The sequence below is a fragment of the Triticum aestivum genome, chromosome 7B (genome assembly GCF_018294505.1).
Source record: "Triticum aestivum cultivar Chinese Spring chromosome 7B, IWGSC CS RefSeq v2.1, whole genome shotgun sequence".
Taxonomy (NCBI): domain Eukaryota; kingdom Viridiplantae; phylum Streptophyta; class Magnoliopsida; order Poales; family Poaceae; genus Triticum; species Triticum aestivum.
In genome coordinates this window covers 658,721,547-658,732,213 of record NC_057813.1, presented here as the reverse complement: position 1 = coordinate 658,732,213, position 10,667 = coordinate 658,721,547, and positions in this window count along the sequence as shown.

Sequence of the window (10,667 nt, the reverse complement as noted above, 5' to 3'; positions counted from 1 at the left end):
TGAGTGAGTAGGGATTGCCATGCAACGGATGTACTAGAGCTATGAATGCTCAACAAAAGAAAACTAGTGGGTGTGCATCCAACTTGCTTGCTCATGAAGACCTAGGGCATTTGAGGAAGCCAATCGTAGGAATATACAAGCCAAGTTCTAAAATGAAAAATTCCCACTAGTATGAACAAGACAACTTAAGAGACTCACTATATGAAAAACATGGTGCTACTTTGAAGCACAATATATGAGACTCACTACATGAAGAGCAAGGTGCTACTTTGAAGCACAAGTGTGGAAAAATAGATAGTAGCATTGCCCTTTTTATTTTTTATTATTATTTTTTTGGACCTTTCTCCTTTGTTTGGGCCTTTCTTCTTTTTTGGGGCCTTTCTTTTTTTGGCCTTTTTTTTATTTGGGCAATGCTCTAATAATGATGATCATCACACTTTCATTGACTACAACATATGAATTACAACTCGAAACTAGAACAAGATATGACTCTATATGAATGCCTCTGGCGGTGTACCGGGATGGTGCAATGAATCAACAGTGACACGTATGAAAATAATGCATGGTGGCTTTACCACAAATACGATGTCAACTACATGATCATGCAGTGGCAATATGACAAAACTAATGTATGTCATGATGATGATGGAAGTTGCATGGCAATATATCTCAGAATGGCTATGGAAATGCCATGATAGGTAGGTGTGGTGGCTGTTTTGAGGAAGATATAAGGAGGTTTATGGGTGATAGAGCGTATCGTATCACGGGGTTTGGATGCACCGGCAAAGTTTGCACTAGCTCTCAAGGTGAGAAAGGGCAATGCACGGTACCGAAGAGGCTAGCGAAGGCGGAAAGGTGAGAGTGCGTATAATCCATGGACTCAACATTAGTCAAAAGAACTCATATACTTATTGCAAAAATTTAGAAGTCATCAAAAATAAAGTACTACGCGCATGCTCCTAGGGGGATAGATTGGTAGGAAAAGACCATCGCTCGTCCCCGACCGCCACTCATAAGGATGCACAAGCCAGGTACACTTCATGTTTCAAATTTGTTACACAACTTTAACCATACGTGCATGCTACGGGACTTGCAAACTTCAACACAAGCATTTCTCAAATTCATAATCACTAAACTAGCATGACTTTGATATTATCACCTCCATATCTCGAAACAATTATCAAGCATCAAACTTATCTTAGTATTCAACACACTCATAAGAATTCTTACAAATCTTGAATACCAAGTATATTGACATTAAGCAAATTACCATGCTATTAACGACTCTCAAAATAATCTATGTGAAGCATGAGAGATCAATAGTTTCTTTAAAACAAATCCACCACCGTGCTCTAAAAGATATAAGTGAAGTACTAGAGCAAAAATTATCATGCTCAAAAGATATAAGTGAAGGACATAGAGTATTCTAGCAAATTCTAATTCATGTATGGCTCTCTCTCATTAAAGGATTTCAGATCTTGATACTTCATTCAAATAGCAAGCAAAGCTAAAGAAAACTACATTGCAAGGATAGCACAACTCATGTGAAGAAGCAAAAACTTAGGCTCAACCGATACTAACCGATAGTTGTTGAAGAAGAAAGGTGGGATGCCTACCGGGGCATCCCCAAGCTTAGACGCTTGAGACTTCTTGAAATATTATCTTGGGGTGCCTTGGGCATCCCCAATCTTGAGCTTTTGTGTCTCCTTAATTCCTCTCATATCATGGTTTCTCTTTTTATCAAAAGCTTCATTCACAACAAACTCAACAAGAACTCGTGAGATAGGTTAGTATAAACCAATGCAAAACCTTATCATTTTCTACTGTAACAAATCACTAAAATTATTATTCAACATTTAATACTAAATGCCTCTGTATATTTAATACTCCTATCCTCAAATAGAATCATTAAACAAGCAAACATATGCAAACAACGCAACCATAACAGCAATCTGTCAAAACAGTACAGTCTGTAAAGAATGCAAGAGTATCAATACTTCCCTGACTCCAAAAATTATGAACTAAAATTCCAACTATAATAAATTTATCAGATCTCAATATGCAAAAAGATTCAACGTTAGACCATGCTCTGACTTTTCTAGGGAATTTTTGCAACAGCGGTAAACTTTCTGTTTTCAAACAGCAACATGCAAACTAGCAAAATAAGCATGGGAAAGGCTATCCTTGACTTTTTATTGAAACTAAAGATGCAAAACATTATTCTAAATAACAGAAAGCAAAGACTAACAAAATAAAATGACGCTCCAAGCAAAACACATATCATGTGGTGAATAAAAATATTGCTCCAAGTAAAGTTACCGATAGACGTAGACGAAAGAGGGGATGCCTTCCGGGGCATCCCCAAGCTTAGACGCTTGGTTATCCTTGAACATTACCTTGGGGTGCCTTGGGCATCCCCAAGCTTAGGATCTTCCCTCTCCTTATTCCATAGTCCATCGAATCTTTACCCAAAACTTGAAAACTTCAACCACACAAAACTCAAAACAAAACTCGTAAGCTCTGTTAGTATAAGAAAATAAAACCACCACTTAGGTACTGTAATGAACTCATTATAAATTCATATTGGTGTAATATCTACTGTATTCTAACTTCTCTATGGTTCATACCACTTAATACTAGCCATAGATGCATCAAAATAAGCAAACAACACATAGAAAACAGAATCTGTCAAAAACAGAACAGTCTGTAGTAATCTGTACAAAACGTATACTTCTGGAACCCCAAAAATTATGAAATAAATTGCTGGACCTGATAAATTTGTCTATTAATCATCTGCAAAAAGAATCAACCTAAAAGCACTCTCCAGTAAACAATGGCAGCTATTCTCGTGAGCGCTAAAGTTTCTGTTTTTCACAGCAAGATCACATAAACTTCACCCAAGTCTTCCCAAAGGTTCTACTTGGCACTTTATTGAAACAAAAGCTATAAAACATGATTACTACAGTAGCATAATCATGTGGACACACAAAAACAGTAAGGATAAATATTGGGTTGTCTCCCAACAAGCGCTTTTCTTTAATGCATTTTAGCTAGGCATGATGATGACAATGATGCTCACATAAAAGATAAGAATTGAAACATAATGGGAGCATCATGAAGCATATGACTAGCACATTTAAGTCTAACCCATTTCCTATGCATAGGGATTTTGTGAGCAAACAACTTAGGGGAGCAATAATCAACTTGCATAGGAAGGTAAAACAAACATAACTTCAAGAATTTAAGCACATATAGAGGAAACTTGACATTATTGCAATTCCTACAAGCATATGTTCCTCCCTCATAATAATTTTCAGTAGCATCATGAATGAATTCAACAATATAACCAGCACCTAAAGTATTCTTTTCATGATCTACAAGCATAGAAAATTTTCTACTCTCCACATAAGCAAACTTCTTCTTTATAGCATACATATCATCACAATAATCATCATAAATAGGAGGCATTCTTTCATCATAGTAAATTTGCTCATCAAAGCTTGGGGGAAAAAAAATATCATCTCCATCAAACATAGCTTCCCCAAGCTTATGGCTTTGCATATCATTAGCATCATGGATATTCAAGGAATTCATACTAACAACATTGCAATCATGCTCATCATATAAAAACATTCTATAGATTTCTTCTTCTAGCACTTGAGCACAATTATCCTTTCCATCATACTCACAAAAGATAATAAAAAAGGTGAAGCGTATGAGACAAACTCAACTCCATTTTTTTTGTAGTTTTCTTTTATAAACTAGACTAGTGCTAATACAAGAAACAAAAAGATTCAATTGCAAGATCTGAAGATATACCTTCACTTACCTAGCCTCCCCGGCAACGGCGCCAGAAAAGAGCTTGATGTCTAGTACACAACCTTCTTCTTGTAGACGTTGTTGGGCCTGCAAGTGCACAGGTTTGTAGGACAGTAGCAAATTTCATTCAAGTGGATGACCTAAGGTTTATCAATCCGTAGGAGGCGTAGGAGGAAGATGGTCTCACTCAAACAACCCTGCAACCAAATAACAAAAAGTCTCTTGTGTCCCCAACACACCCAATACAATGGTAAATTGTAGAGGTGCACTAGTTTGGCGAAGAGATGAAGATACAAGTGCAAAATAGATAGTAGATATAGGTTTTTGTAATCTGAAAATATAAAAACAACAAGGTAACAAGCAATAAAAGTGAGCGTAAACGGTATTGAAATGGTAGGAAACAAGGCCTAGGGTTCATACTTTCGCTAGTGTAAGTTCTCTCAACAATATTAACATATATAGAACATATGACAAGCCCTCAACATGCAACAAAGAGTCACCCCGAAGCCACAAATAGCGGAGAACAAACGTAGAGATTATGTTCGGGTACGAAACCACCACAAAGCTATTCTTTCGGATCGAGCTATAAAAGAGTTCGTACTAGAATAACACCTTAAGATACAAATCAACCAAAACCCTAATGTCACCTAGATACTCCATTGTCACCTCAAGTATCCGTGGGCATGATTATATGATATGCATCACACAATCTCAGATTCATCCAACCAACATAAAAGTACTTCAAAGAGTGCCCCAAAGTTTCTACCAGAGAGTCAAGAACGTGTGCCAACCCCTATGCATAGGTTCCCAAGTGTCACGAAACCCGCAAGTTGATCACCAAAACATACATCAAGTGGCACATGATATCCCATTGTCACCACAGATAATCACGGCAAGACATACATAAAGTCTTCTCATAAAGACTCAATCCAATAAGATAACTTCAAAGGGGAAACTCAATTCATCACAAGAGAGTAGAGGGGGAGAAACATCATAAGATCCAACTACAATAGCAAAGCTCGGGATACATCAAGATCGTGCCATAGATGGAACACGAGAGAGAGAGATCAAACACATAGCTACGGGTACATACCCTCAGCCCCGAGGGTGAACTACTCCCTCCTCGTCATGGATAGCGTCGGGATGATGAAGATGGCCTTCGGTGATGGGATCCCCCTCCGGCAGGGTGCCGGAACGGGGTCCCGATTGGTTTTTGGTGGCTACAGAGGCTTGCGGCGGCGGAACACTTGATCTATTTTCTATTCTGGAAGTTTTAGGGTACGTAGGTATATATGGGTGCAGGGAGAACGTCGGTGGAGCTACGGGGGCCCCATGAGGCAGGGGGACACGCCCAGGGGGGGAGGGCATGCCCCCCACCCTCGTGATCACCTCCCGTATCTTGTGACGTGGGGTCCAAGTCCATCAGGTGGGTTTCCTTCCAAAAATAACTTCTCCAGTTGATTTCGTTCCGTTTTCACTCTGTCTGATATTCCTTTTCCTCGAAACACTGAAATAGGCATAAAATAGCAAATCTGGGCTGGGCCTCCGGTTAATAGGTTAGTCCCAAAAATAATATAAAAGTGGATAATAAAGCCAAATATTGCCTAAAACAGTAGATAAAGTAGCATGGAGCAATCAAAAATTATAGATACGTTGGAGACGTATCAGGGACATCCATTCTGTTGTAGAATTTATGGAGGAATTTGAGCAAAAGCGCATCATTTTGAATTTTAAGGTCAATGATACCCAAACCACCACACTTTTTGGGTCGACATACCATGTCCCATGCAGCCAAAGAGTTCTGTTTATCCCCATCCGTCGTGCATTTGTTCCAAAGGCAGTGTCTACGGATTTTATCAAGTTGAGCAAGTATCTTTGGCGGAAATCTGAGAGTCCCCATGGGATAGATAGCCATCGAGGTGATGAGCGAGTTGACCAATGCAAGCTTGCTTCCGTAGGACATTAAGGACATCACAGCGGTGATTTTCCTTTCCGCTTTGCACACAAACGGCGCCAGATCAAGGACAGAAGGCCGGGTGGTGCCAAGGGGCAGACCGAGATAAGTAAAGGGCATGTTGGCCTATGTGCACCCAAAAAGGTTGGCCTAGTCATTGCATTTGCTCGGCGGTGTATTAATTGACACAAGCGTGGATTTATGAAAGTTGATCTTCAAGCCAATTGAGGTGGCATAATCTTTGAGGATAAGCTTGATCCTAGTCGCTTGGTCCATGCAGGCCGGAAGGACAATAATTGTGTCGTCAGCATAATGGATTACAGGGTATTTAGCGTCGCCAGTAGGAGGGATGGGGTGTTTGATCAAGCCCTGCTGGAGTGCTGTGTTGATAGCACTTTGAAGTAGATCAGCGGCAAGGATGAAAATTAGGGGGGCATCGGATCACCTTGACGAACACCAGATTTACACAGAAACTGTCAACCTTGCACCCCATTCAATAACACAGAAGATTTTCCCGACGAAAAGATTAAGTAACATAGAAGATTTCCCCGACGAAATAGTAACACTTCAAGCATACTAATCAAAGTAATCATGTCTTCTCAAAATAACATGGCAAAAGAAAGTCCATCCCTACAAAATCATATAGTTAGGCTATGCTACATTTTCCTCACACAAAGATGTTCCCAACTTCTAAACCCCCGATGACAAGCCAAGCAATTATTTCATACTTAGATAATCTCAAACTTTTTCAACCTTCACGCAATACATGAGCGTGAGCCATGGATATAGCACTATGGGTGGAATAGAATATGATGATGGGGATTGTGTGGAGAAGACAAAAAAAGAGAAAGTCTCACATTGACGAGGATAATCAATGGGCTATGGAGATTCCCATCAATTGATGTCAACATGAGGAGTAGGGATTGCCGTGCAACGGATGCACTAGAGCTATAAATGAATGCTCAACAAAAGAAAACTAGTGGGTGTGCATCCAACTTGCTTGCTCACAAAGACCTAGGGCATTTGAGGAAGCCTATCGTAGGAATATACAAGCCAAGTTCTATAATGAAAAATTCCCACTAGTATGAAAAAGACAGCTTTATGAGACTAACTATATGAAAAACATGGTGCTACTTTGAAGCACAATATATGAGACTCACTACATGAAGAACAAGGTGCTACTTTGAAGCATAAGTGTGGAAAAACAGATAGTAACATTGCCCTTTTTATTTATTTTCTTCTTTTCCTTTTTTTCTTTTTCTTTTTTTTCTTTGGGCCTTTCTTTTTTTATTTTGGCCTTTCTTCCTTTTTTTCTTTTTTTCCTTTTTTTTTCTTTGGGCAATTCTCTAATAATTATGATCATCACACTTTCATTGATTACAACATATGAATTACAACTCGAAATTAGAACAAGATATGACTCTATATGAATGCCTCCGGCGGTGTACCGGGATGGTGCAATGAATCAAGAGTGACATGTATGAAAAATAATGCATGGTGGCTTTGCCACAAATATGATGTCAACTACATGATCATGCAATGGCAATATGACAAAAGTAAAGTATGTCATGATGATGAACGGAACGGTGGAAAGTTGCATGGCAATATATCTCGGAATGGCTATGGAAATGCCATAATAGGTAGGTATGGTGGCTGTTTTGAGGAAGATATAAGGAGGTTTATGTGTGATAGAGCGTATCGTATCACGGGGTTTGGATGCACCAGCGAAGTTTGCATCAACTCTCAAGGTGAGAAAGGGAAATGCACGGTACCAAACAGGCTAGCAAAGGCGGAAAGGTAAAAGTGCATATAATCCATGGACTCACATTAGTCAAAAGGACTCATATACTTATTGGAAAAATTTAGAAGTCATCAAAAATCAAGTACTACGCGCATGCTCCTAGGGGGATAGATTGGTAGGAAAAGACCATCGCTCGTCCCCGACGGCCACTCATAAGGGTTCACAAGCCAGGTAAACTTCATGTTTCAAATTTGTTACACAACATTAACCATACGTGCATGCTACGAGACTTGCTAACTTCAACACAAGCATTCTTTAAATTCATAATCACCCAACTAGCATGACTTTAATACCACTACCTCCATATCGCAAAACAATTATCAAGTATCAAATTGATCATAGCATCCAATTCACTTCCTATGATAGTTTTTATTATACCCAACTTGGATGCCTACCATTCTAGGACCAATTTTATAACCATAGCAAATACCATGCTATTCTAAAAGACTCTCAAAATAATATAAGTGAAGCATGAGAGACTAGTAATTTCTTTAAAAATAAGTCACCACCATGCTCTAAAAGATATAAGTGAAGCACTAGAGCAAAAACTATCAAGCTCAAAAGATATAAGTGAACACATAGAGTATTCTAGCAAATTCTAATCAAATATGCTTCTCCCAAAAGGTGTGTACAGCAAGGATGATTGTGGTAAACTAAGAAGCAAAGACTAATATAATACATGACGCTCCAAGCAAAACACATATCATGTGGCGAATAAAAATATAGCTCCAAGTAAAGTTACCAATGAACGAAGACGAAAGAGGGGATGCCTTCCCGGGGCATCCCCAAGCTTAGGGTTTTGGCTATCCTTGAATATCTTGGGGTGCCATGGGAATCCCCAAGCTTAGGCTCTTGCCACTCCTTATTCCATAGTCCATAAAAGCTTTACCCAAAACTTGAAAACTTCACAACACAAAACTCAACAGGAAATCTTATAAGCTCCGTTAGTGAAAGAAAACAGAACCACCACATAAGGTACTGTAATGAACTCATTCTTTATTTATTTTGGTGTTAAACCTACTGTAATCCAACTTCTCTATCGTTTATAAACTAATTTACTAGCCATAGATGCATCGAAATAAGCAAACAACACACGAAAACAGAATCTGTCAAAAACAGGACATCTGTAGCAATCCGTAACTAACGAAACTTCTGGAACTCTAAAAATCCTACCAAAATAGGAAGTCCTGGACAATTTATTTATTGATCAGCAGGAAAAATAATCAACGCAAAAGCACGTTTCTTGATTTAACAAAACTAAATTCATGCGCGCAAAGTTTCTGTTTTTCAGCAGAATCAAATCAACTATCATCATAGGTTATCCTATAGATTCTACTTGGCACAAACACTAATTAAAAGATAAAAACACATCTAAACAGAAAGTAGAAGAAAGATTTATTACTAAACAGGAACAAAAATAAAAAAAACACAAAGAAAATTGGGTTGCCTCCCACCTAGCGCTATCGTTTAACGCCCCTAGCTAGGCATAAAAGCGAACATAGATCTAATGAGTGCCATTTTTGGCACTAAATTCATAAGTAGCCCGCATGATAGATTCATAAGGTAATTTGACTTTCTTTCTTGGAAAGTGCTCCATGCCTTTCTTTAATGGAAATTGGAATCTAATATTCCCTTCCTTCATATCAATAATCGCGCCAATCGTTATAAGGAAAGGTCTACCAAGAATAATAGGGCAAGAAATATTGCAATCTATATCAAGAATGATAAAATCTACGGGCACCAAATTTTTATTTGCAACAATGAGAACATCATTGATCCTTCCCATTGGCTTTTTAATGGTGGAATCCGCAAGTTGCAAATTTAAAGAGCAATCATCAAGATCATGGAAACCTAGAATATCACATAAAGCTTTCGGAATCGTGGAAACACTAGCACCCAAATCACACAAAGCAAAAAATCATGATCTTTAATTCTAATCTTTATAGTAGGTTCCCACTCATCATTAAGTTTTCTAGGTATAGAAACTTCCAAATTAAGTTTTTCATCATAAGATTGCATCAAGGCATCAACAATACGTTTGGTAAAAGCTTTGTTTTGACTATAAGCATGAGGAGAATTAACAACGGATTGGAACAAGGAAATACAACCTTCTAAAGAACAATTATCATAATCAAAATCATTGAAATCCGAGATAGTGGATTCAATGCTATTTAAAGTTGTGACCTCTCCAATCCCACATTTACAAAATTTAGCATCAAGATCTAAAAACTCTGAATTCTTGGGACGCCTTCTAGGTAAAGTTGACTCATCATCAGTCCCATAATTATCAAGATTCATATTCCAAAACATAGATCTAATAGGAGACGCGTCAATAACTTTAAGATCTTCATCTTTATTTTCATCTAACTTTTCTGGTTTGGCAGGCATCTTATTGACCAAGGTGGCTTGCTTATCAGAAATTTTGGTTATAGCATTTTCAAGACGGGTAATTTGAGCATTCACACCATTAAATTATTTATTCATATCATCAAGCTCTTTGTTCATAAAACCCAAAAAACCTTTTTGTTCCTTAAGCTCTTTTCTAAAGAAATTATTATGCTCAAATTGCAAATTCATAAAACTTCTAATATTTGATTCAATCTCTTCCAACCTTCTAGAAGGTGGTCGGAACCCTTAGGCAAAGCCATAAGGACAAATAGGCACACAAGCAAACAGGAAAAGGCAAGCAAAAAAGAGAGGAGGAGATTGGGAAAGAGGGGGCGAATAAAATGGCAAGGGTTAAGTGGTGGAGAGGAAAACGAGAGGCAAATGGAAAATAATGTAAATGCGAGGGAGATGGGTTTGTGATGGGTACTTGGTATGTATTGACTTGAGCGAAGACCTCCCCGGCAACGGCGCCAGAAATCCTTCTTGCTACGTCTTGAGCTTGTGTTGGTTTTCCTTGAAGAGGAAAGGGTGATGCAGCAATAGTAGTGTAAGTATTTCCCTCAGTTTTTGAGAACCAAGGTATCAATCCAGTAGGAGGCTCCTCAAAAGTCCCACGCACCTACACAAACAAACAAAGAACTCGCAACCAACGCAATAAAGGGGTTGTCAATCCCTTCACGGCCACTTGCAAAAGTGAGATCTAAT